Below are 26,478 nucleotides of genomic sequence, written 5' to 3'. Positions count from 1 at the left end.
ACACATTTGTATGCATCTGGCTATGTTACCCCCTGGTGGCCACACGGCTCCTGCCTCCCCACTTCACTCCTCAGGAGACCCTCCTTCTTCCTTGTCTGCCATGCCTTGATGGTACAATTATGAAATTAAGGGAGGCTGCCCTAGGGTCCTAAAGTGAGCAGTACCCAGATAGCCCCAGCCTTGCCCCTCGTGCACTGAGGGTGCAGACAGAAGTGCAGCTCCCCACTGTAACCAAGAATGCTTTGCAGGAAGTGTTCTGAGTTACAACGATCTTCTGAAGCAAACAGAAGTTCACTGTTGGTTCCAGGTGGGAGGAGAATCTAGCTGCTGGCTGGGAGCTTCCATTCAGTTACCCCTAGCAATAGCCCCTCCTTTCTTCCTACCTGTCCCTGTTTCAGAATGGGAGGGGAGAAAGAGTGGAGGGAGCTTGTTCTAGGGGTTCCCCAGATGGTGCTGGGGGGTGGGGTCAGTGAATTGGAGCCCCCAACTCAGGGAGGGGGGGCTCCAATATAGCCACTCCACCTTCCAGCAGAGGCTGAACACCACCCCCACCTCTTGCCCCCAGGCTGAACTCCCTCCACTCCTTTTCCCCCCTCCCATTCTGAAAAGAGAAACAGGCTAGGCAGCAGTGCAGAAAGAAGTTACATAAAATGCTCTGTTTTGAAATGCCATCTGACCCCTCATGCAATGTTTGGTCACAACTTTGTTTGGTCACAACTATAAACTGCTTCCTGTGACCAAATCAGGTAAAAATTGTCACTTCTGTCTGTGTCCTAAGTTACAGCCCTCTGGCTCAGTGCCAGTTTCCTTAGGGGCTATATTCATGGCCTCCTTCCACTCCTGTAGCCATGGCCATGCCTCAAAGATGTCTCTCCAAATTTTCTCACTGGCTTGTATGGGCTTTGGCCCTCTTGGCCTCACCTGCTGGATACTCCAGCTGTGGACTTCTAAGCTTGGGCCCAATTATAGTGGCCTGGCTTCTGCATGCTTTGGGCTCCTGGCCCCTTTCTCATGTGCCCTGGGCCAGCTCTTGACCCTCTGGGCCCCTGACCCAAGCTAGGCTGCCTGATGCATACCACCCCCATAGTCACAATCCAGTCTTCTGGTATCAAAGTTCAAAATGGAACATAAGCACAACCAAGAAGCTTCAAAACAAAAAGTCTCCCTCACTCAGGCTCAGAGTTGGTGCTAGGGTGGGCATGGGGAGGCTATAGACACCCCAAATTTTCCTTAGCCGCCCCCTAGCCACCTTTCCCAATGTTGCCCCGTCCAAGCCACCCACTTTCCCCCTGAGCCACCTCCATCCATCCTGCACAGTTGAGCTGACCTGGTCTGTGGGTCCCATGTCCTGCCTTTGTCTTAGGAAGGAAGGAAGGAAGGACAGAAGGACGGGTAGATGGACTTTGACTTTTAGGCTACTTTATTCAGGGGCTCAGGGTACAAAAAGTTGGCCCTTCTCGGGCCCAGGTCCAATATAAAAAACAAAGACAAACAAATTACCATCAAACCAAGAGCACCATGCCATCACATTCATAACATCACAGCATGACAGACACCTTTGCAGTATTACACGTTGTGCCTAACATGTCATTATGTGGTTGGGACACCGGCTGCACAGTCGTACAGACCAAAGCCCACTATAAACAAACAATTTCTACCCTGCTCTATCCAGTCATACACGTAACAAAACCCACACAACTTCCCACACAAAGAAAAAAAGCAAAAAGCAGTCTAGTGAGGGCCCAGGGTGCAACACAAGCTTAGAGTTGAAGTCCGCCACCGAGCCTGCCCGGTCACCCAGACTGGTCATTTTATCAGAGTGCATATTGAAGACAGCCATCCTCCACGTGGCACAGCACTCCCTCAAGGGCCCAGCATGTCTCAAAGGCTGGTCCCAGCAAGCCAGTTGCAGCAGCTCTTAAGGACGACCATTTTGGCCTGACCCAATAGAAAACTGGCCAGGTAGATGGCACCCTGCTCGGCACAGGTAGGAGCACACATAGGTGTTCTCCAAAAGGCTTCTGCCCAGTGCCTGCAGCAGTGGCTCGAGGTCAACAAAGAGCAGCCGCTGTCACGGACAGTCAAGGCAGAAGGAGCAGGCTGTTGAGGTGGCTGGGTCAAAATGGGATGCAATCATGCCAGTGGCTAGGATGTCATGCAGCAACTGCCACTGTAGGTTGCCAGTCTTCTTGGTGGTTGGTGGCTTCTACAATGTGCGCCAAGCTGGGTGGGCCAGTGGGGAATCTGGCAGTCCCAGGTGCCGTCGCCATGTTGTATTGGGGTGGCCCACCAGCACTTGGGCATGGCGGAAGTAAGCCACCCAGGCATAAAGGCTTCTATGTGACAGAGAAGAAAAAGGGCAACCCATGTCACTGTCGGGAGGCACGCAGAGCATCAACAGGGTTCCAGGCTCACTGGCCATCTCACTGGCCATGGCCAGGGTGACCAGCAGCAGGGGAAAAGCCTCATTTAGGGCATACATGGCATGAAGGACCTGGCATGCTCAGAGATGGTCATCCAAGGTGGCTGTTGCCTCCATTGGGAGGGCAGCCTGGATGTCATGCAGGAGATGGCCCATGCTGTGGACTGAGCTCATGTCTAGCCAGGTGGTCAGGGCCTCATGTGAGAGCCAAGCCGAACAAGCGGGGTCAAGGAGATGGCTCAGGTAGAGGACATACACCTGGATGAGGGCAGCTGTGAGAGGCCAGGCTCAGCATGGGATGCTGCAGGGCTGGGTTGTGCACCAGGGGCTCCCTCAACAGCTGCAGGAAATGCAGGTGCTGGGCCCGGGCCCAGGGCTGAAGGTGAAATATGGCCTGCCAGGCTTGTACCACACCACAGTAGAAGACCTGAAGCACTGCCCAGTTCAGGAGCATGAGGTCCATTAGGAAGAGCTCCCAGTAGAAGCGGAGGGCCCCCACCCTCTGCAGGAACTGGCACATCAGTTGTTGCCAGGGTAGGCACTCCTCACCATAGAGATGCTGAAGGGCTTGCAGGTGGAAGGTTGTCACCTTGCTCACCAGGTCGACCAGGCTCTGGCTCCCCGCAGTGATATGTAGGTAAAGGATGGCTCATGGGAGCCAGCCCATCCCAGACACAGTCTACCAGGAGGCGATGGAGTCTCTCAAGTAGATCTTGTGGTGGGTTGAGTACAGCACACTGGGTCACAGGGTCTCTGCCACCAGTTATTGGTGATGAGGACACATCCATGGTTGGAGAGGCTGGGTAGGTGCCAGCACCACCATTGCAGGTGGGCTTCCACTCCCTCCTCAAGGCCATATCAGTTGTGTACCATGAAGGTCAGTGGCCCCAGGATCATGTCCAGGACCTTAAGGCCCTCACGACACCAGGTGAAGCCCCCTGGCAAATTGGGGGGGGGGGGGGGGGCTATGCTGGTCCATGCACCAAGCAGCAGAGTATCACTTCTTGTCCCAGTTGATACAGGCTGAGAAGGCACACTCATAGGCTCACTGGCAGTTCATCAGGGCCCACACGTCTTCCTGGATGTTGAGGAAGATGGTCACGTCATCTGCATACACCAACAGCTGAAGTGGAGGGCCAATGGATGGACCCATGGCTGATGGCAGGGCTACACCACTCAGGTGGTGCCACAGGGCATGCAGCAGCAGCTTGATGGCCAAGGCATAGAGCATGCTCAACAGGGGGCAGCCCTGACGTTTGCCCCTGTGTGTGGGGAACAGGGCGCAGAGCTGGAGGTGTCTTGATACAAGACCTGGAGGGCCCCAGTGAAGAGGGGCCCAAAGTCAAAGGCCTTCAGGGTCTGTAAGAGGTAGGCATGGCCCACCTGTTCAAAGACCTTCTCCTGGTCCAGAGAGATGAGGCCAATGTCCAAGCCAAAGAGTTCACTGGCTGTAAGTAGGTCACACAGCAGGAACAGGTTGTCTTCAAGCATTAGCTCTGCTAAGGCCGAGTGATGGAGGCCATGACAGTGCAAAGGTGGGTTGCCAGTGCTTTGGCCACAATCTTGTAATCTGCACAGAGCAGGGAGACCAGCAGCCAGTTCTTAATGCAGCCAAGCTCTCCCTTTTGGGCAGCAGCATGAGCACCACTCAGTGGCAGCTGACTAGCAGGGCCTTGTTGATGAGGCTCTCCTGGAAAACACGCAGGAGGCAGGGGCCGAGGAGAGGACAGAAAGTCTTGTATAACTTGTCAGGTAACCCGCTAAGGCCTGGGGCTTTGCCAGAGGCAAGGCCAGCCGCAGTGGCTGCCAGCTCCTCCAGAGACAACTCCTGCTCAAGCTTCCTGGCCTCTAGGGGGCAGAGATGTGACAGGAACCTTGTGGAGTTCCCACATGGCCTCGGGGCAGGATGGCTCAGCTGTAAACAGGTCATGATAGAAGGCGAAGTCGTGCTCATGTATTTTGCCTGGGTCCATGATTACTCAGCCCTAGGGGGTCTTGAGGTGATCTACTCGCTCGCTGCCCACTGCCACTCCAGGTTGAAGAAGCAGGTTCGGGTGTCGGTTTCTGCCAGTTCTTGGCAGCCATCATGGATCCTTACGCCATGGGCTGCACTCTCCACCAAGTCATGCAGGCATTTCCTGCGGAACCGGAGGCTCTTGCGCAGCACTGCATTACTGCTGGCAGCCAGCAGGGCAGCCTCGAGCTCTGCCACATCTTCTTCCAGCTCTCAGATACAGTGGTGCAGTTCATTTGTGGCCAGCTGGGTGTACTGCTGTCAAAAAGCCCAGACCTGTACCTTGCCCACATCCCACCATAGCTTCCAGGAGGAGTAGCTCAGTCTTGCAACCTCCCAGCCCCACCAAAAGTGGGAGAAGCAGTCCCAGAAGTAGGAATCTTGAAGCAAGCTGATGTTAAAGCACCATTAAGACACCTGCACGCAGGCTCTCCCAGGCAGGTTCAGTTCACAGCAGGCCTAGCCATGATCTGACAGGCCTGAGGGAACTATGCGGCTGCTGCGCAGAAGTGGCAGGTGATGCCTGGTGACATAAAGGCAGTCAAGGCAGGCCATGGTGAGACCACCAGCACCCATCCTGGCCCAGGTGTACTGGTGCACCTCAGGATGCAGGGCTTGCCAGATGATGACAAGGTCTGTGATCTCCAGAGCAGACTGCAGCTTGCAGTATGAAGGCAGGTGAGTCTCAAGCCCTATGCGGTTAAGTGAGGTGTCAATGGTGCAATTAAAGGTCCTGCATACAAGGAGCAGGTCATCATCTTCACTAGTGTTGTGCAGGAGGGTGGCCAAGGTCTCAAAGAAAATGATCCTCTCCTGGCCATCAGTGGGTATGTAGACATTGAAGAGTAGCAGGTGGTGCTGTGCTAGGGTGATGTGGAGAGTCAGCAGGCAGCCGGGGATGACCTCCCACGCCACCGCTGTGTCTAGCTGCAGCTGCAAGCTGCAGGAGAGTCACAACCCCAGCAGCTGAGGTTAGTGCCATGGCTCAGGAACAAGTGGCCTCACCAGGCAGTGTGCCAAGGCACCTGGTTGAGCCTGTCAGAATGCACGTCCTGGAGGAAGGCTACGGTCAGCTGCTTCTGGCACAGGAGCTCCAGGATGGCCTTATGTTTTACCAGATTTTGACAACCATTGATATTAAAAGTGCCAATGGTCATGGCTGCCATGGGTGTGGGTATAGGAGAGGAAGAGTGAGGTAAGGTGTGGGTGGAAGAGCAAGCACCCAAGAGCAGAACAAGATAGCAGAGACAGGTCGGGGAAGGCCTATCATGCCCTACTCTACTCCAGGAACCCTCTCAGGCCCCACTCGTCTCTCTCCCACTGTGCAAACTTCTCCAGATTGTAAGCCACCTGCCAGGTGCCTAGATCTTGCTGCATAAATTTGGCCACAGCTCTGGCAGCCTTGACAAAAAACATAGGGTCTGCATACCACTGGGTGATGCCCCCCACTAGATTCTTCTGTTCTTTGGTCTGCTTCAAAAAGGCCAGGAGGCTCTTCAACCAGGTGCAAGGGCATGCACTGCAGCAATTTGTGCCACTGCAAGTGCATGCCCCTGCATAACTGGACATGACCTAAGAAAAGAACTTAGAAGTGTACAGTAAACTCAAAGAAACCACAAAAGAAGAGGTAAAATAATTACTGATATAAATCTATTTAGTTCCATAGAGTTATTCCAGGAACTATGCAGTTACTAGATTAGCATACCTTTAAAACCCTCACCTTGACCCATATTACCAATAATAAATATGTAACTAGATTTTTATATATACACATGTATACACAGACCAATAACAAATATGTATCTAGATTTGTAATATGGGTCGAGGTGAGGTTTTAATGGTATAGTAATCTAGTAATTGAACAAACTCCTGCAAGACCATTTTAAGCTGGACATAAGGAAAAACAACTTTACTGTCCAATCCCCCAAGTCCTGGAACATCCTCCCCCCCAAGAAGTTGTGCAAGCGCCTACCCTGGACACATTCAAGAAGCGTTTGGATGATTATCTTGATAAGGTCCTCTGACCCCAGCTGACTTCCTGCAGTGAGGTCTCTTCCAGCCCTAATGTCTATGAAATTATATATATACATATACATATACATATATATATACATATATATATATATATATATATACACATACATACATACATACACACACACACACACACACACACATATACATACATACACACAGAGTGTGTGTGTGTGTGTATGCATTTGAGTGTGTATTGCATATTGCACTCTGTGTGTGTGTGTGTAGAAAAATGTACACACGCATGTGCACACACACACACACACACACACACACAAACACACACACACACCCCTCTCTCTTGCTCCTTAAAACTCCCCTATGCATTCTGTTAATTTCCTTTTCGCGTTTCTCTCAGCTAGGGCAACAATAAGTTAGTTTCACTTTTGTTTGCAGTATATTCCTATCCTAGAGTTGGCATTTGGCTTGCAAACACTTTAAGGTACTCTTTATTTGTTTTAAATCAGCTTCTTTTGTTTAAAAATATCCTGGAACCATTTCAGTTTTTGATTCTTTAACAGCTTGTTTTTGTAGTTAATCTAAGTTCTGTGCCAATTTCAGTTGATTATATTCCAGGAAACTGGGGTAATTTGGAAAAAGAGAATAATATAAAACACATTTTTAAACAGGTTTTGGTGTTCCTCCCTTTGAGTGTGCAGCTATTTATGCTTTTCCTTCTCTATTCTAATTCAGTTTCTTTTTGAATCTGAAGAGACATATTCATGACCTTGACAATACTGCAATTTGTTGTGATAAATGATGTTAGCAAGTCTAGAAGATGGGGCAGATCCAAACTGGCATTGTAAGTGCCTAAACAGGATTTAGAATTGAATTTACGTTGAACTTCAGTACATAACTCGCAAAGAGATCAAGATCAACTATGCAAAATGCCATAGGCACCTAGATTCATCAATGCTTCCATTTTGGACCTGTAGACATCCCTAGGCATTTTTACCTCGGCTATTGCACATGCCCAGAAGGTAACCTAATTAGGTGCTTAACTCCTGTCTGAGCTCTGTTGAGATCCACAATGGTGGTAAGAGCCAAAGTATGTTCTTAGGCAACCACAGAACATGCCAGCAATGGTTTGCTGCTGACAGCATGCATATAGTTCATTACAAAACACAGCTGCTGTTGGTAGTACTGCCAGCCTTTTGCCCAATAGTCTAGTGGTTAGAGTTCTCCCTCAAAAAATTGGAAACCTGGCTTCTAGACTCTCTCAAATTCACATTCTACCTCTCTGTGTACCTTAAACATAGCAAAATAGGTTAGTCTGAAGAGAAGGGATATTATCTCTTCTACTGTAGCTGGAACATTGTGCAGCCACAAGTGAGAGATTCATGGGCCCAGAAGCAAAGCAAACAAGAGAAACTATGTCTTTGCAGGCAAGTGAGGAAGGCATTCCCCTGGGAAGAAGGGTTTCCAGTCTCAGATGCCAAAATTATTCTGTTTTTAACCAATGATTGTCTTATCCAAAAAAATGCCGAGGGGGATCTGGGAAAGGGTCGGCTGGGTTGTGGCCACAAACCCGGCACGTACAGATGGGTACTTTCAACCGCTGGAGTAGAATTAGGCACAAACGCGTACTGGTTCAAACAAAGATGGCTTTACTTACACTGTCGAGATGTACAGTGTAGGAAGAAAGTTAAACTCAAACTTCAACCTTTAGTTTAACCGGGAGCTCTAATTCGACGAGATATCTTTAATACGAGCATGCAGAACACGGGGGGTATGTGTGGGTTGGTCAGTGACGGGGAGTCGTCAGCGGTTGATCAGTCTGCCACGTTAACTCTGAGATGGGCGCGGAGTTCTCCAACTTGGGCGGAAACTGCTCCAACCTTTTATACGGCTAGCGAGCCAATTGCTAGTCGCCACGTAGGAATAATTTAGAACTGGCCAATAGTGTTCTCCACTGTGCTGAGAGATTCCCTCGTACAAAATCTCACCGCGCCTTGTGCTAGAAAGTTCCACTGTGCCGAGGCACTCAACCACTAAACTGTGCTCTGACATGCCCCCTTGTCGATGGCACAGCTGGAAATTTAAGCACATGCACGTCGTGTAAATTGTCGCTCCTCTTGGGGGTTTCATGAGGTAGCTGGTTATATACAAAAACATACAACGAAAAAAGTTCGTCCTCAATGGATCGAATAAAATAATAACCAATACAAACACAAACACACATAACTACATTGGTTACAAAAAGTTCAATCACAAGGAGTTCAATAGGTGTCATGACGAAGTCAGGCTTCTCCACCTCTCTCTCTGGGTCCGCCTCTGACACGTATCTCAAGCCTCAGACAAAACACTGCAAAGAAAGTATTCTTTGAACAGTTAATTCACTTATACTACAATATCTATATGAAGCCGCGCGCGCAACAGAACAGCCAATCAGATTTTTTCTCACGGCTTCCCACTTTTTCCAAAGCACACGATACAGGTGCTCAGGCACGACTCGGCTCTGGACGACTCTCACACACTCGCAGATGCACCGTCACGGATGACGATCCATGCACAGATGCTGCGTGGTCTTGTCCATGCTCAGCGAGATGAGGACGTCCCGGAGTCGTCGTCTGACTCCCTTGGATACTGGAAACCTAGTTCATAGGCCAGTTGCCATTGGCCCGCATCTCCCAGGATTTGCAGCTGCCTCTTCGTGAGCCTAGAATGATGCAGGAGGAATCCAAACATGATCCTCTCCTCTGGCGTTCTTTGCGGCGGTTGCCATGTTCGCTCCAAGTCGCTAGAGGTTCCCGTGTCTGACTTCATGAGGGCCTGTAACTTTGGGAGCTGTCGCAAAAGATTACTCGCAGGTTGGCCAGCTAGTGGGTTGAGGAGGATTCGAAGGATGGTGGCGTTTCTTCCTCCATAAACTTCAACACAGGCTTCTACATTATTGAAAGTCACCGGAACAGTTCCTGGGTTTCGCAGGTGGCGGTGAGGCCATGGTCCTCGCTGTTGGGGCGGTGTCAGTCCCACGGCGTGTACTCAGGAGTTCCAGGAACAATATGAACTTCCTACTATCACCAGTAGAATCTGTTCTGCACTGACCCTCGATGGACGGCCGTCGTGCCACACGTGGGATTTATGATCGACCTGGCCCACGACAAGCGTTGGAAGTGGAATGGGCCAATGAATATTGCACGTCACTAGGTCTATATCGGTGGCGTGCCCTCCACTCCATGAGGCTTGTCGAGTTAGGAAACTAGCCTCTTCCAAGTCTAACAAATCGGACCGAATCTCACGACCAGACATCCTAACCACATGGCTAGAGTCTCTTCAGGCTTTATCCTTGATTCTTTACACAGCTCCTGCAACTTGGTCCAAGTGCGGGCGCGATAGGTGGTGCGGACTGTACCCTGCACACAAGTTACTCGGATGACTGTCGCTGCAGAACAAGCTGCTGTCAGAGCTGTTGCTGCATCTGGTAGGAGGGGTGGATGTAACCCTCCACTCAATGCCCCCTCCCCATGGTAAGGAGGCAGGGCTGCCGGGAGCGACGTCACCTTGGTGGGCGGGGTTGCTGGGCGGATTCCCGCCGATTCTCCCGAAGCTCCGCCCTTCTCTTCCGGGTTCTCCAGACAGCTCGCTCCTTCCTCGGTGCCATCTTGGAGTGGCGTTGACTCTGGGCTTTTCTCTACTGCTGCTTCTTTAGCTGTCTGACCGGCTGCGAGCAGCTGGGCCTCCAAATCTGCATTCTTCCACAGCAAAGTTGTTACGGCGCGGAACAGTTCACTCAGCATTCTCCCCTTGTCCGTGGTGCATTCCTCCACCTCTAGACCTTCACGAAGCTCGGAAAGAACCTCGTGGCCCTTCAACCCAAATGCTAGGGTTGGGGGACTGAACCAGTCAGTCGGCATTGGTTCTCCACCCTCCCGCACGAGTTGCGTACAGCGGGCAAACTCCTGGCTGAGGGTCGGGCTCACTTCGCTTGGCTCGAATCTGGCAAAGGATGCGGTGCCCCCTTCCTCCCGGGGCTTAAACAAGACCCGCTCGCTGCTCATCACACACCCGAACGCTCCGGGGTGTAGATGTGCTTCCCATCCTTCTGAATCTTCCTCTTCCCCCTTCAGCGAAAGGTAGCCGCTGACGCACCTTTCACTTTTTCTGCCCGCCTGATGATAGGTGATGTGGGCGCCTAGTTCTGCGGCGTTCAACACGTGGTGTCTCCCACTACGCCAGGGGCAGCCTCTAACTAATTCTGACTCCATCGGGTCTTCCCCAAATCCCAATCCTGATCCTGATCCTGTCCCCAATCTTGATCCTGATCCTGTTCGTGATGCCAGTTGGGGGCCGAGGGGGATCCGGGAAAGGGTCGGCTGGGTTGTACAGATGGGTACTTTCGACCGCTGGAGTAGAATTAGGCACAAACGTGTACTGGTTCAAACAAAGATGGCTTTACTTACACTGTCGAGATGTACAGCGTAGGAAGAAAGTTAAACTCAAACTTCAACCTTCAGTTTAACCAGGAGCTCTAATTCGACGAGATATCTTTAATACGAGCATGCAGAACACGGGGGGTACATCTGGGTCGGTCGGCGACAGGGAGTCGTCAGTGGTTGATCAGTTTGCCACGTTAACTCCGAGATGGGCGCGGAGTTCTCCAACTTGGGCGGAAACTGCTCCAACCTTTTATACAGCTAGCAAGCCAATTGCTAGTCGCCACATAGGAATAATTTAGAACTGGCCAATAGTGTTCTCCACCATGCTGAGAGATTCCCTCATACAAAATCTCACTGTGCCTTGTGCTAGAAAGTTCCACTGTGCCGAGGCACTCAACCACTAAACTATGCTCTGACAATGGGCAGGGACCACAATTCAGGATTCTTGCCTCCTAAAGGGGTAGCTTCCTTGCTGACCTACAGTCACACTCCCTCTAGCTTTCATGACACCTCAAGAACTCATGTTTTATGACAATTTACTCTTTTGAAAATGTTTGATTAAAAAAAAAATGGATGGAAAAGACAATCTGACCATTGCATTACCAGGGCTAGATTGTTCCTGCAGTTTATTAAATGAAAACAAATTAAGAAAATTGTGCACCCTGGACAGCAAAAGTAGCAAGAAATATTGAATAAAATAACATCAAATAAAAATAATTAAAATTGGATATATTTTCTCTAAGCCTTATTTATCAGAAAGTTTCCAGCAATATGCTTTTTTATTTTAAAGATCCACCTGTACTATTAAAATGTCCACACACACAGCTTTCTTTCTTGCTACGCTCTTTCAGCCACACTCTCAGTCCTAGACCAAGCGAGACTGTTGGATTTTTTTTTCAGCTGCCAGATGAGCAGAGCACCAGAACTTTTACAAGTTTCACTCGCATCCTTCTGCAGAAAAGTATACAGCCAGAATTCATTGTCAGGCATTTGTAGAAAGTAGTAAATCTTGGACAGAAAGGTATTTCCCATTGTTTAATCAGAAGAAGCACATCCAACTGGAATATATGTGTGAGAGAGAGGGAGAGAACGACAAGCTGTGCTTTGAAGCATGCATGTTTTTAATGACATTTTGAGCCTCTACACCAAAATATTTGCAAAGAATTAATGTGAATGAGAGCAAGCAATTTGGCAGCCTTTAAAAAGTGAATTACAGTTTTGCAGTCTGAGACTTTCCTGGACTCAACCAGTTTTATATATCACAAGGACAAAGCCATTGCATTAATTTATCCTGGTCTGTATAGGCACATATTTCACCATTATTTTATAGTTTCTTCTGGGTGGTTTTATGCATTTTACATAGCTAAGTAAAATACCTTTAGGAGTTTTCTTGGCAGACAGAACACCTACTCCTTTGCACAGAGCACTCGCAAATTGTATTGCTAATGGTATTTTCTTATTTTGCCACAAAGGACTAGCTAAAATTATTCAGAAACACCTGTGATTTTTGCTTTCTTTAAGCATGTTGGTATTTACAGTGCAGTATCTAATACTGATGCTGCAGAAGTAGTAACATTAGTCCATATAACCAAAATACAACCAAAAGTATAGACTATCCCTTTTCTAAGCAGGTGAAGAATGTAATTAAAATAGACAGATTCTTGAAAAGGGGGCTGTCTGCACTGAGCCAAGAGAAACTGAAAAATTATATTGCTTCTGTCTACATTTTCTTTGTTTCTTCACTCAAGGGATTGATGGGGTTTCCTATTCTCTCCTAGCTCAGAGGATGGAGCTGCCCACAATGTTCTCCTTCTTGCCCTCACTTGGCTGAAAAATTCCCCAGACAAGGATACTTTTTCCTTTCTGACACTTCTCCAGGTTTTATATACTATGCCTGTTACTGCTCCAGTTAACAGAATGACATGGAATTGAGCTAAAGACTTGGTGATAAATAGCAGGAGTTATGTAAATTCATAAGCTCATGCTCTCATTTCTTGCTAGGAGGGATTCTGAATGGGTGACCAAAAGTTAGATACAAACTTGGCAGTGAGATTCTAAAAGTGAAGATTTTTAGACCATTTATTTCAGTTACAAATAAGGTTCTATCAACCCTGCTTACTCTGGTCACTCTATAGGTCTTCTATTGTTGTTAAAATTAAAATGATAAAATAAAATACTTCTAGTTCTGCAAAATTGAATTCTGCTGCTTTCAGTAACAGAACCACTGAAAAAAATCAAGTATTTATTGAGTACAAAAATAAAATTCAAAAATGACAATTGAAAGCCTTGGTCCCATAAACTAGGAGTAAGATTTCAGTGGCCCTGGATGACAGAGGTAAATGAACAAATTGCTGCAGCCAGCTGCAGATTTCAGATCTCAGAGATTGTTTAGGGAAAGAATGTGAGAAGTTCCTAATTTCATAGTAATAGGGTCATAGGAAAGTAAGGCTGGAACTGACTACAAGAGATCATCTAGTCAGGCTTGTTGTTCAAAGCAGGATGAGAGTGGTTATGGCCTGGAATGAATAGGTCTTTTTTTTTCTGCCAGAAGTCAGAAGGAACATCCTGTGTCTGAAGTGCAAGCTGGGGGCTGTGCTGGAAATAAAAGCTTGAGACTGGAAGAACAGGTACATGAAGTATATGGCATTATGGAGCATAAGAGAACCTAAGGAGTCGAGGACACAGCACTACCCCAATTCAAGAAGAAAGGTACTGGCCTCATGGGCAGCAAAGCTGAGGCTTGGCAGTTTGTAACCACCATAAGTAAGGGGATGAGGTGGCATTCTGTATAGCCAGAGTCAGAAAAGGTTGAGCAGGTGATGACCACAGGACAGTAGGGATTTTCAACAAGTAGATATTTCCTATGAACACCAACGTCTCAGTATGGAAACTGCAGACGATATTATGGAAAATTAAAATGGCTGAATGGAACCCGCTCCACCTGACAAGTAAGAAAAACAAGCATGTCCACAAAGAACTTTTTAAACCAAGGAAGAAAAATGATTTTTGCTGGGCCTTCTGCTCTAAACTGAATGGAAAGATCGTCCTTCAAGGAACAAGCAAACAGTACTGTATCCTACTGAAATCAAAGCATGAGCTGTCATTCTAAGATTAGATGAACTTCTAAAGTGAAAGCAAAAACATCCAGTGGTTATGATGCATCTGAGCAGCCACCAGCACTATAGGATCTCTCTCCTGAAAGCCATTCAATTAACTTGCTTTTTTGGCAACTGCACAGAGATGTGTGAGCAGAGCAGGGCAGGTGGCAAGTGTGCAGGAGTGCAGGCAGGAGGCTGAGGAACAATTAAAAATGAATGGGCTAATTCATATTGACCAATCATGGATTGACAGCCATTTTGTGGTATTAATTGCCCATTTTTTAGTGGCTCAGTTTTCCTCATCTGACAGGTGCTTACAATCTAAGCTATACTCACCCGCCAATCTCAGCCCTCCAAAAATTCAGAAGCAGGGATGCAGGCAGACACCCTCCCTCCCTGCCAGGCATCCCTCCATCCCCATCCTCAGCTGAAATCAGCCTGGAATGCAGCAGACTGGGGTCCCTGACCAGCAAATAAAAGGCTTCCAGGGAAAGTGCTTGTTAAAGCCACCATATAAGGCAAACACTGTGGGGAGCTCCAGAGCACCTAGCCTCTGGACATACAGAAGCAGAGGGCTGGACAGCACTACCCACCTGGCCACCCTTCTTTGAATCTCCCCAAATTAGCCTAGGATGATATGGACTGAAGCCAAGTGCAACCAACAGAGGCTTGGACAGTAGGGTTCTGGCTGCATACCAGAGCAGCCAGATGCCATACAATGACTGGCAGAGAGGGTCAAGGGAGGATGTTAGACACATTTAAAATAAATAGATCCCCAAAACCGACACCTAATCATTTGACGAGATTTTATATAACCATTAAAATATTCAGAATATTCTAGGAGATTAGAAGAAAGCTAATGCTGTGGAGTATTTAAAATGGGTTAATAAGATGACCTATATAATTATAGGCCTGATGTTATTCATTGAATCTCCTATCATTATTAATAAAGAAAGGAAACATGGCAATATAGTTACTTCCAATCAATATGAATTTATGGGAAATACCATATTTTATCACACACCATACACCCCTAAATAAGACATACATTTTGCTTTTGGAAGACAAGATAAAAAAACGGATTTTTCAAGATCTGGAGATTTTTCCAAGGCCTAGAATTGTCTTTTTCATGGAGAGGCTATGTTGAAAATAGCTGCTAGCTTTTCTCTCAGATAACAGACTGAAAGCAGCTGTAAAAAGGTTAACAATGGGCTCCACCCCTCCTGCTAGCTTCTTTGTCAGCAAGCAAACAGGCATTTTGTAATATGGTGTCTTCACGCTTCTATTCCAAAGAAAAATCACCTTCTGCATTAAGATGCACACTTCAATTTTGGAGGGCTGATTTTTTGGGAAAAGATATATGTGGTGTGCAAGTAAATATGGTAGTGTCTGTCAAATTGCCTTGTTCCCGTTATGATGAGGTGCTAGTTCTGTTGATAAAGGTAATAGTGCTGATACAATGCACTTCTGTAAGACATTTGCCTTGATACAGCACTCAGTTTTAATTAAAAAACAATATAGCACACCAATATGGATGTCTAATTGAGAAGTCTCAAAATTTAATTGTAACAGAGAGTCATCAATAAGTATGTGTCATCATTAAATATGTGGGTTCCAAGAGAAACTGGTTCTTGGTCCTATGCTATTTAATTACTTATACAAAAACCTAAAAGAAAACATAAAACATGTTAATGCCATTAAATGCAAAATTATACATATGAAGCATAAAGAGCACAAGCCATACCTATAACATGGTATAGACAATCCCAGGGGGGAAAAAACAACTGAAAAATAGACCTGGGAATCATGCGAGAACATGCAATACCGTGGCCAGCAATGCAATCTTTTGGTGTATAAACAAAGATACATTTAATAGGAAGGTGATAAGACATTTGTAGTCAATGCTAGTTCTACTCATATGCTATATCCAGTTTCATAGATTGTAAAGCCAGAAGAGACCTGGGAAGATCATCAGGTCCAGCACCCTGCACCAAGCAGGAAAGATAACTGGGGGTCAGGTGACCCGAACAAGGTGACCGTCTAGTCTCCTCTTGAATATTTCCAGGGTAGGTGGATTGCACCACCTTTGGAGGGAGCTTATTTCATAGCCTGCACACCCTGACTGTGAAGAAGTTTTTCCTAATATTGAGCCTGAATCGATCTTCCAGGAGTTTGTGGCCATTACTCCTGGTTTTCCCCTTGGGTGCCCTGGTGAACAGCTTGTCATCAAGCCCCTGATGTACTCCCCTACGTGACAGGGTAAGTTAGCACCATCCCGCCTTCTGTCTATGGGCACGCCACCACCCACCTAGCTCACCTGCCATGCTCTGTTGGTAAATAATAAAGATGATACTTAGATGGGAGGCTGCCTATTTTGAACCCCTGGTGTCTAGGGGTGATATTCACAGCTCCAAACCTTCCCTACACTGTGGCCCATGCCTCACAGATAGCATTCATAATTATAGGTGCTCTGGCCAGAACCCAAGCCCAACTCTGCCCCATGTTGGACCTCTTCCACTCAGTCAAGTATACTGCCCCCTCTCACAGGGCCTCTTTCATTCTTCCCCTCTTCTGGACCTCTTCCACTTTGCCCTGCTCCCCAGAAGTGCTTGTTCCCATGCACTCTGGGGCACTCTGGGGACCCCGCAGCCCTTTGGGTGCCTCTTACAACCTGGCTCATGAGTGATGGTCCATGCCTAATCCTAGACCGAATCTAGCCACCGGCCCCTTCCCAGGCACTTGGCTCTTTCTGTCCCCTCTCGGGGACACTCTCCACCCCTCTTTGGGGTCACCTTTATGCCCCATCCTGGGCTTCATGCTGCCCCCTCTCTAGGGCTCCATACTGCCCCTTCATGAGCTTGGGGTCTTACACCCCCAGGGGTTCAGGTGCCTTTCCCTCAGTGTGCCCTGCCCTATACTTTGTATATTCTCCACTGTATAGTGAGGGCTGAGATTTTAAGGCACCCCTACCTGCATTTCACCAGGGAGATACTTGGCCTAGCATTTTGTGGGGGTTCCCATACCATTAGGAGCCCCACCAGGCCACCCTTCCCTGGCAGGGTGCAGTTTCATGTCATACCCAGGACCAAGAGCCTCCAAACCATCCTTCATAGCTCCTACCCTTACCTCCAAGATGTTCCTGGAGCTGGAGCTCAGCAGAGAGATGTTTTTTCCCTGCTGGCTGGTCACAAACCACTCTCCCTCTTTCCAGGCACTAGGCCTTAAAATGTCTGCCCTCATCAGCCACCTGGAAGCTTCCTGCTACAGCCCTTAAAGTGACAGGCACCAAAGGTGCTCTGTCACACCCTAGTGTAATGGTAACCTGCTGCCAGGTCCCCTCTCAGCCTTCTTTTCCTCAGGCTGAAGAGTCCCAGATCCCTCAGCCTCTCCTTGTATGGCTTGCCTTTTAAGACTGATCATATGGGTGGCTCTTCTTTGGACTCTCTCAAGCTTGTCTACATCCTTGTTAAAGAGTGGTGCCCAGAACTGGACACAGTATTCCAGCCACGGTCTCACCAGTGCTGAGTAGAGCACAAGAATCACCTCCTTGGTTTTGCTGGAGATGCATTGATTGATGAGTGCAAGAGAATTATTTTCCCCACTGGCTACAGCATCGCACTGCCAGCTCATATTCATATTGTAGTCTATTATTACCCCGATGTCCCTTTCATTCATGGTGCTATTCAGTTTGGTGCCACCAAGCCCTTAGGTGTGTTGGGGGTTGCTCGTCCTGAGATGGAGCACTTTAAATTTCTCAACACTGAACTTCATCAGATTCCGATATGCCCAGCTTGCTAGCTTGTCTAGGTCCACCTGTATCTGTAGCCTATATTCAAGCATGACCATGTTTCCCCATAACTTGGTGTCATCCGTGAACTTGGCCAGTGAGTTCTACACCCCCACATCCAAATCATTCATAAATATGTTGAAAAGTACTGGACCAAGCACTGACCCCGACCACTTCACACCAGGATGATACATATCCATTCACTATGACTCTGGTTTCTATCCTACAGCCAGTTTCTCATCCACCTGGATATCTTGGAGTTAAGCCCACAATCCTCTAATTGTCTCATGAGGATATTGTGGGATACTAGATCCTGGCTGTACAAGCAATCGTCGTCCACGGGCCAAGTGCCCAGAGATTGGAAACTAGCTAATGTGGTCCCCATCTGTAAGAAAGGGAGGAAGGAGGACCCGGGAAACTATAGGCCCATAAGCTTCACATCGGTCTTGGGGAGAATCCTTGAAAAAATCATTAAGGAGCACATCTGTGAGGGGCCAGCAGGGGAGATCATGCTCAGAGGTAATCAACATGGGTTCATCACAGGCACATCCTGACAGACCAACCTGATGACCTTTTATGACCGGGTAACTAAATCCTTGGATGATGGTGTCACCGTAGATGTAGTCTTTCTGGACTTTAAGAAGGCCTTTGACACTGTCTCTCACCCCATTCTCATTAATAAACTGAGTGACTGTGGCATTGATGCCTACACAGCTGGATGGGTCAAAAATTGGCTGATGGGGTGCACCCAGAGAGTGGTGTTGCATGGGTTGTACTCGACCTGGCAGGATGTGAATAGTGGGGTCCTCCAGGGCTCGGTCCTGGGGCCTACACTGTTCAACATTTTCATCAGTGACTTGGACGAGGGGGTGGAAAACACGTCCAAGTTTGCCGATGACACCAAGATGTGGGGAGAGATAGGCACACTCAAAGGGGGAGAGAGGCTGCAATTAGACTTAGACTACAGAGGTGGGCAGATGGTAATAGGATGGGCTTCAATGTAGATAAATGCAGGGTGCTGCACCTAGGGAGAAGGAATCCACAGCATACATACAAGCTGGGGAGCTCCCCCCTTGTGAGCACAGAGGCAGAAAGGGATCTTGGAGTCATTATTGGCTTACCTTCTGCAAGCTTATCAGCTGTGATTAATTTTTCTGGCCAGTCAGCCAGTAATGCAGCCAGTAATGCAGTAGTCTGTGACTTTAGGAAAGCTGACTTTCATAAGGTCAGGAGGCTTGTTCTTGAGGCCCTGGAAGGCCATGATTTCACAGGAAGGGGGGGTTCATGATGAGTGGTTGCTCCTTCAGGAAGCAATCCTAGAAGGGAGTCGAGTCCATCCGAACCCATAGGAAAGGTGGTAAAAGGGCCCAACAACCCCCTTGGCTTAACAGGGAACTCATGGGCCTCCTACGTCTAAAAAGAGAGGTGTACAAAGGATGGAAGACAGAAAACACCACTAAGGAGGAGTATACTGCACTGGTCCACACCTGCAGGGAGTGAACTAGAAAAGCCAAGGCTGCAACTGAACTCCATCTGGCTACACGAATCAAGGACAATAAATAGTACTTCAGATATGTGGGGAGTAGGAGGTCTAGCTCCTTCTGATTGTTCCCCATGCTCCTGGCATTAGTATATAGGCACCTGAGTCCTCCTACTGAGGCCCTCAGCTTCCTGTCCCACTGATAGAGAACTATTCCCTCAGCTCCCAAAAGAGTGGCTCTCCTAGTGTCCCTATCTACAGGGCTTACTTGTATGTTGGTCCCTGGACATGTTTGAATTTGTGTATCCCTGTCCCCCAGCAATCTTCATTTAAAGCTCTGTCCAGAAGATCAGCTATCCTGGCCACAAATAGGGACTTACCTTTCCTCATGAGGTGGATGCTGTCAGGAGTCCTCTCTCCCTGAAGTGCATGCCATGGTCAAGGAATCCGAAGCCTTCTCATTGGCACCAGCGTTGGAATTGCTGGTTCACTTCCTCGATGCTTGCTGGTTTGGTTCCTCAGTGTTAAAGAATGTGGAAAAAATGGAGAGGATTCAGAGAAGAACCATAAGAATGATCAAAGTTGTGGAAAACATACCTTCTGGGGAAAGACTCAAGGTACTCAGTTTATTTGGCTTATCAAAGAGAAGGTTAAGAGGAAACTCGCTCATGGTGTGTAACTCCTGTATGTGTAACAAAGCTTAGATTATGGGCTGTTCAGTCCTGCACACTGGTATAAGAGCATGCAGTAGCTAGAAGATGAAACTAAAAAAAATCAGGCAATAAGAGTAATTAACCTTTAGAACAAGCTACCAAGAGTTGGACTGGATTCTCCACCTCTAGCAATGTTTTAATGAAAAGTAGATGTTTTTCATATAATCATAGAAAATTAGGGTTGGAAGGGACCTCAGGAGGTCATGTAGTTCAACCCCCTGCTCAAAGCAGGACCATCCCCAACTAGATCATACCAGCCAAGCTTTGTCTAGCTGGGTCTTAAAAACTTCAGGGATGGAGATTCCACAACATCTCTGGGTACATGATCCAGTGCTTTCCTACCCTCCCTATGAGAAAGCTTTTCCCAATAATTGACCTAAACTTCCCTTGCTGCAACTTGAGACCACTGCTCCTTGTTCTGTCATCTGCCACCACTGAGAACAGTCTAGTTCCATCCTCTTCGGAACCCCACTTCAGGGAGTTGAAGGCTTCTGTTAGAAGACTGGGAGGGAATTTCTTCTCCAGACTAAAGCATCTCCAGACTAAAGATTTTCTCAAAGAAGGTTCAATAGTGAAGTCCCATGACCTATGACATGAAGGAGATCAGACTAGGTGATCACAATGGCCTCTTCTGGCTTTAACATCTATGAATTATTTGTGTCACAACAGCTCTTCATTTTCAGTTTTCTCCTGATCTGCATGTGTGAATACATGCCTTGCCTGTTCATACCTCCCATGCCCTTCCAGTTCACTACTGTTATCCATTACCATTGTTATCCATGCCAAGGCTAGCCTTATAAACTGTAGAAAGCAAGGCAAAAATAAAGCAGAGAGCCTCTTAAAAACAATTCATTTGGTGGTCTATGGGTATGTTACTGTAATGGGGTCCCCACCCCATGACTAGAAGGAAGGCTGGGGTAGGGCAACCTGGGCACCCTAGAGCCTTGCTGTGGCTTTGCAGTCCATTGCCTCCCCCCTCCTCACCTTAGGATCCCTCACCCTAGGGCTGTGGGAGCACCGCTCACAAAGAGCTAGGTGTTCTCCTTCCTAGCACTCGACATACCTGATCATGATCAACTCTGAGCCGGGTTGTCAAGCAACAGCAGGTGACTGGTTCAGCTGGCCAGGAGGTCAGGTGACCAGGGACTCTGGAGAGGATAAGAGGGAAGGGAAGAAGAGCAGCAGGCAGCCAGAAGGGGAGGGCTAGAGCTGTCCCCAGATGAACCCCTTACGAAGAAGCAGAAATCAGTGGAGCTGCTGCCTCAGGACAACAGAGTGAATCCACAGATATGCTCTTCTTTTGTTTACTTTGCTTTTGGGCTCTGCACAAGCCCCATCAGCAGCCTGGGCAGGGCTTCAGGCACCAGCCACGGATTTGAATTTTACAAAAGCAAGGAGCATCCAGGAACAGGGCACCTGGAGCCTGAGCAGCTTCCAAGCTATGCTACAAGGGCAGCTTGGGTTCCCATATCATGGACCTGGAACAGAACCCTACGCATCTAGAGCAAATTTGGCCAATGACAGAGACACCTGGCCAGACACTCTGGAAAAAGTACGAGCCTTGCAGGTGTGTCCATGGGCAGCCTACAGTTACCATGTGTATTCTAAGCACATTTGTGTACAAATTAATTAAAGGTACAAAAGTTTGTCACCAGTTAAATCAGGGGTGTCAAAGAGAACACCCTGCAGAGCTCCATCATCCACTCCATGTGCTATCCCTAGGTCTCAGAGTTGAGGCCTATATGCAGGGCCCAGGACTCACACTTTACTGGTCACCCTTCCTGGCCAGTTGGGGACCTGTGTTGCATGTATCCCAGATTGGCCCTACACAGGTGCTGTATGTGGCACAATCCCAGACAAGCCAAAGAATGTGCTAAATGTGCTGGATCCAGCATGCAGGGGGGAGTGGGGAGCAGGATGTGGGGTTTCTAGCCCCAATCCAGCCAACGGGGCTCCCCCTGCATCATTCGTCCAGCCTGTGGACAAGCCCTGCACCGCTTATCCAACGTGCAGGGCCCAATGATTTTGACACCTCTGAGCTAAAAAAATTTACAAACAAAATAAAATACATATTGGTGTCATTGAAAAATACTCTTATGAGAGCAAGTGATAATTTAACTTTGAAAGAAAACTTTTCAAGCTTTTTTCCAGAAAAACCGTGTGTGACAACATCAAGCAGCAGTGTAATTTCATATTGAGTTGAGAGGACTTAAACACTTAGATTGTTTTTGGCTCATATTTGATCTTGCCTAATTGTTTATCAGTTTCATCTTAGAAAAACTACATTCAGCACTTGCGACAGCTACAGGCATTGTCATGAGCACCGTTGCCAATTTGCTTTTCTATGCAAGATAGTAGATTTCCCATTTTCATAGTTAGCCTCTCAACACCTCATATATGTAAAACCTTTGTACAATTTTCTTGTCCTATAGCATTAAAGAACACAACATGTAAAGAAAAAATCCCAATTTTTATTTTCTAATCTGCAAGTTTTGTTCCAGTATATGGGGGTTACATGCAGTGGGGGAGGGCGGAGGGCGGGGGGGGGGGGGGGGGGGGAGATGGGGAAACTGCTCTGTCATAAGGCTGATCCTGATCTGCACTCTAAGAAAAAGTTAAAGGCATACTAGTAGATGCAGAGAGTCCCTTTAATAACAGGAGGACAAGCACTGTCAAGGGATGTATCATACTCTAGCAGATAAGGCAGAGTAAGAGGTAGAGAGCTTCTGGCTGTGACACTATCCTGAGTGTACTTCAGACCTTACCACTTCTGGTTCTCATCCCAACTTGCTTTTTCAGGAGATGGGTTTGGCCTTACAGATGTGTTTCTACAATGTACAATACTGTGGGGCTGTTTTTCTGGTCATGACTGTGACAAATACTAATTAGGCATCCTAGGTCTCCATAATGAGAATGCAGATAATGAATTACTTTTACAGCAGCCAGCAAGCTAAGCAAGGGAATGCACAGGCCAACCAATAGGAAGTGCCTGCAAGCTCACGTGTTTCCTGAAGTTAGGCCATATTTATGCTATTTCCTGCAGCCTCAAATTAGGCATGCCTACTAAGGAGTGATTCACAGCCTGAATCCCCTATCTAGGCTTAAACAGCAAGGCCACTAAGTAGGAAAAAGAAGACTACCTACTACTTGCTCAATAGCTTTGTGATGAAAGGACTTGCCCAGGAAATGGGGGACCCTCAGTGTTAGGGCTATCTCTGTGTGAGGAAATAACTCACAAGTTCTTAGCAAAAGTTAGTACTTGATCCATTCAGACTTTCCCTAGTTACTAAAATGCTGTTTCTCTCAATTTCCATACAGATTCCAAATTGTTAATACGATATACTGTAGCACATTTAAAGTACAGAACATATGAGGTTATCCAATCTTTTGTATAAAGAAGCATTTCATCAAACCCACATATTACCTTGTTTTCTTTCCTTTTACAGCTGTTGTTGCTATCTGTGGGAATTGCTTTTGTGGATTAAAACAAGATATTTTCTTTGGGGATTAATGCTAATACTTTTATTGAATAATACTTCTGAGTCATCTCAGTTTCTCCAAATCCTGGTTGGACACCCTAGTATAAACAGAGTAACCCAACATTTGGGGTTTTTTGCAGACCATTAATTCATCTGAACATTTCTCTTTTCCTTAAGTATGGATGGTCCCTTCGAGAGTGTGAATTTTATTAGCCCTGATTTATTTGTGATATGTGACATCCCTTTTCATTCTGATGCCACAAAAAGTGAGTGTAGCTTGATAAGATATACGCAATACATTATTGAAGTTGACATCCTTTGCAAGATTCCAAACAATAGTGGACCTCTATACAAATGATAAAAATATCGAAAGAATTGATTTAAGATTATAAACAGACATTTCCTAAGAGATATCTAGTCTCATGGTTCAAGGCATGAATCACCTTCTAATTACTGAAGGAGAGAAAGCAACTTTCCCACAGTTAGGGTATTCCACAGCTACTTAAGGCAGTGTTTCTTACAGCTGTCTCTGAAGCATCCGGTATTGTTAGAGACAAGATACAGCACCAGATGGACCAGTGATTCAGAATAGTGATGCCTGAAACTTCTATTTTTATTAATAGATTTGCATAAACATAGCAAATATCTTCCACAAATATTCACATTTTAAAGCAATTTATGTTTCACCCCCCGTTGCAACCTCTCTCTGTAAATATTTGTGTAATTGAGTTCTATCAAAGATGTTCATGATAATATCCATAGAAAACAAGTTATTCAGTTATTCATGCCAGAAACCCAATTATAAGAATTACAGTTAGCTAATCAGAGAGCAGAAATAATGCCATATAAGGTATGTGATAAATCACAATTGAGCTTTAATACCTGAAGTTCAGATTTCTCCATTAGAATAGCAAAAAAGAAAGTAGAGTGAAATAAAAAGTATAGAATGGCATGGTAAGATCTGCATTTATATATCTGAGTGACATATTTGCTTTGAATTACCTTTGAATTCATGATTTCCTTACCTTATTTCTATATACATATAGTATTCTTCATAATTTTTTCTCCTGAGAAGGAACTCTATTGAACCAACTCCAATCACTAATGGAGTCTCTGAGGACTTTTTTATTCTGTTTCTTGCACTTCCTGACAAACACAAGTATATTAATCCAGAGGCTGATGTGTGTGAAAAGCAATGCTTTTGAATGCAGAAAAAAATCAGACAGTTACCTCAATGAGAAATAAAGGAAGAGGTGGAAATCTCAGCTTTAGTTAATAGGAAACCTAAAGGAAAATAAGACTGAAAATCTGCTTGGAGTATATGCTCTAAATTGTTTGATCACTCAAAACTTACTGAGAACCTCCCAATGTCCAAACCAATCATAATTTCCAGCAAGTCTGGAATCTGACTGCATATTAGAGGTCTTACAGCAAAGTAGACTGAACGCATGCAAGTGATTAACAACATTGACCTGCCAAAAGTATCCATACAGACGTGTTCCAAAAATGAGAGCACGGAGAATAGAAAAGCTAGAAAACAGGCTATGAAAGAAAAGTGAAGGAAGGCAGAACTGAGCAGGAAGCCAACAAATTAGCTGTCAAGCTGGAGAAACAAGACAGGAAAAGGAGCAGCTCAAAAGGAGACAGAACGTTCAATGGCTCAAGCTGTCATAATAGAACAGCTGGAACAGAAGAATCTTTTCCGATGCTGGATACTTCCTCACATTTTTCTTTTATGCTGAGAACTTGGGAAAAAACACAACAAAAGCTTATGCATCTCTGATTCAGTCTATAAGATGTACCTCTACCTTGCCTTTTTCCTTTGTAAGAATTTTAATATTTATGGATGAAAAACATCCTAACAGATAAACATTTGACAATAATATGAACATAATTAATAAAAATACTTGCTATTTTCCATGTAAAAGCCTGAATGCAATGTTCCATGGTATACACCAAAAAAATTAAATGAAATGTTTTTCAGTGAATTGAACAAACCATTTCATCCCCCCTAAAACAGAGAAGCCATTAAAAAATAAAATAAATAAAAAACAAACATTATTCAGTCTTTTGAAAACTACTCTTGTTGCTTTCTGTATTAAAAAAACTCAGAAAATGTGATTAATTGTGATCAAAATAAACATGTTTTGATCTAAAACACATATTTCCATTTAAAAAGTAACAATAAACTATTTTGATCAGCTCTAATTGTTTATCAGGACCACAGTACTTATTGGGGTTTCCCCAAACTTTCTAGTTTCCTTACATCCATTTACCAGGCATCCTGGCCCTCCACGTCATGGGAAAGGACATTTAGAATTCCAATAGGATGACTCAATTTCCCTTTAAAATACTTAGACCGGAACCAGATGAAGTTAGGAAGCTCTGCTGAGACCATACTAAATCTGTAGAATGTTAAGTGGTGTTAAAGTTAGAACATGCTGTAAGCAGTCACACATTAAGTGTCAATACTGTTTCTTATCTGCACAGCTCTGACTTGCCACTAGAAGGTTGGTGAGCAGAGTTGTGGCTAGGAGCCAGGACAGTGGGCTCTATCCCTGCTATGGGGTAGAGAGGGGGCTTGCAGCAGCAGGAGCATGGATCTGGAAGGCAGAGAGGGGTGAGGGCATGGAAACTGTGGATCACCATGCTATGGCTTGAGTAACCAAAGTTAATTGAACTTTTCAGGGAAAGCTGGAGGGGCTGAGATTGGGGTGGCAGGGATCAGAGGAAAACTCCCCACATAGATTCATTGATTCATAGATTGTAAGGCTGGAAGGGACCTCAGAAGATCATCGGGTCCAGTCCCCTGCACCAAGCAGGAAAGACAACTGGGATCAGGTAACCTCAGCAAGGTGACCGTCCAGTTTCCTCTTGAAGATTTTCAGGGCAGGCGATTGCACCACCTCTGGAGGGAGCTTATTCCACAATCTGGACACCCTAGTTGTGAAGTAGGTTTTCCTAATGTTGAGCCTGAAACGGTCTTCCAGGTGTTTGTGACCATTGCACCTAGCTTTTTCCAAGGGTGCCCTGGTGAACAGTTGTTCACCAAGCCCGTGATATACACCTCTG

General features: G+C 46.3%; 1 long non-coding RNA gene across 6 annotated transcripts in view; it reads right to left on the bottom strand.

Annotated features, from left to right (window-relative positions):
• LOC109284386 (uncharacterized) overlaps positions 1-25,176 on the bottom strand; it is a 243,873-nt gene extending 218,697 nt beyond the window's left edge. For 2 of the 6 annotated variants that reach the window (XR_002091830.2, XR_009463083.1), the window contains exons 1-4: positions 24,637-25,172; positions 24,432-24,552; positions 20,991-21,075; positions 19,595-20,513 (exon numbers count right to left, since the gene is read on the bottom strand). This is a non-coding gene — a long non-coding RNA (uncharacterized LOC109284386). Of the gene's footprint in view, positions 1-19,594; positions 20,514-20,990; positions 21,076-24,431; positions 24,553-24,636 lie in introns of all 6 variants that reach the window. The other 4 variants (XR_009463084.1, XR_009463081.1, XR_009463079.1 and 1 more) reach the window with 3 other exon arrangements.
• Positions 25,177-26,478: the final 1,302 nt, after the last annotated feature.

This window comes from Alligator mississippiensis, chromosome 1, assembly GCF_030867095.1.
Source record: "Alligator mississippiensis isolate rAllMis1 chromosome 1, rAllMis1, whole genome shotgun sequence".
NCBI classification, from domain to species: Eukaryota; Metazoa; Chordata; order Crocodylia; family Alligatoridae; genus Alligator; species Alligator mississippiensis.
The sequence above is the reverse complement of the archived record's forward strand: the minus strand, read 5'-3'. Positions and strand labels throughout refer to the sequence as shown.